Source organism: Bison bison, unplaced genomic scaffold (assembly GCF_000754665.1).
Source record: "Bison bison bison isolate TAMUID 2011002044 unplaced genomic scaffold, Bison_UMD1.0 scf7180017864108, whole genome shotgun sequence".
NCBI classification, from domain to species: domain Eukaryota; kingdom Metazoa; phylum Chordata; class Mammalia; order Artiodactyla; family Bovidae; genus Bison; species Bison bison.
Genome location: NW_011494680.1, coordinates 4721098 through 4722386, shown reverse-complemented (window position 1 = coordinate 4722386; position 1289 = coordinate 4721098). Strand labels below are relative to the sequence as shown.

General features: G+C 36.2%; 1 non-coding gene across 1 annotated transcript; it reads left to right on the top strand.

The window, feature by feature from the left end:
* The first annotated feature begins 255 nt into the window (after positions 1-255).
* TRNAM-CAU lies at positions 256-328 on the top strand. Its single transcript has one exon. It is a non-coding gene; the product is annotated as a tRNA-Met (tRNA).
* Positions 329-1289: the final 961 nt, after the last annotated feature.

The following is a 1289-nucleotide window of genomic DNA, read 5'->3' as shown; positions in this document are numbered from 1 at the left end:
ACTTAGCAGCAGCAGCAGCAGAGCACACGTATAAAAACACTGGTTAACTTTATCTTGGTATATTGTGTCTCTACACTAGAAAATTCTGTATAATTAAAGCAGCTTCAATTTTGAAAGACAGTTTGAGCCAATTGTTGAAATGTATTTTGAAAGCAATAAAAAAAATTGATGATTCTAATATTCTACCAGTTTTCAGGCTTCAAAGGAAAATGCCTGTTTGTGAGGAGTGTCCACAGTGAGCCATGTTTTCAACTTGCCTCCTTAGCGCAGTAGGCAGCGCATCAGTCTCATAATCTGAAGGTCCTGAGTTCAAACCTCAGAGGGGGCAGTTGTGTTTTGCCTTCATCACTTCCTAAGAGAATTTTCAGAGTAATTTTTTTTTAGCTATTTTACGTTCCTCTTAGTAACTTTACTTGTTTTGACAAATATTAGTTAATAATATTGAAAATGAAAGTGAAGAGGTGGCCAATATCAAAGGAGAAGCCAACTGAATGTTGCAATTATAATATCACTAGATTTCAAAATTTATGTCATACATTTCATTAAAGACATCATCTCATAAAGGAAATGCTCCATGGATTGAAATTATAAAATATTAATTGAACATGAAACTAAATATCTTTTATAGGAGAAACTGCTTGTAAAGCAAGATAAATATACTTAAAAAAAAATATCTTTGTAAGACAACCCTGTGGAGGGAGTGCACTCCTTTGATACCAGGAAGGGTACTAGTGGTTTAGAAACGTGTGTGTGGGTGTTTTAAGGGGATGTTTTTGAACCTTAAGGAACACATACTGACCAAGAAGAAATCTGTGTGTACGTGTGTATCTGTATGGGTGTTTGAGAGAGTGGGAAAGCAGGCAGAGACCTGGTAGGGTTCAATGTGTGTTCAATTGCAAACACAGATACTGGGCCAAGTGGCCAATATGCTTAGATATGCATTAGGATTAGCATAAGCAATCATTCTCAGGCTTTTAAGAAATGGAGCTGTCTTTAAAAAGGAACGTTGGGCAATCAGTAAAAATAATCAAAGGAATGTGCAAAGGCTTCCTCTCTATCCCAACTCTTTCACCCAATCATCGGGCTTTCTTTTTGCCCCAGTTACTCTGGTTTGAAGAGATGCAGAATAGGTTGAAGAGAAATGGAGTGTTCTGGAAAAATGTGAATGGAGTCTGAGGATTAGGAGGTGGAATTAATTAATCATATTTTTTTTTTTCTTTAAAAAAGTGATTGAGTTGAAGGTCCATCTCAGTAGTGGTCATAGTTTGGGATATTTCTAAAAAGCCCTT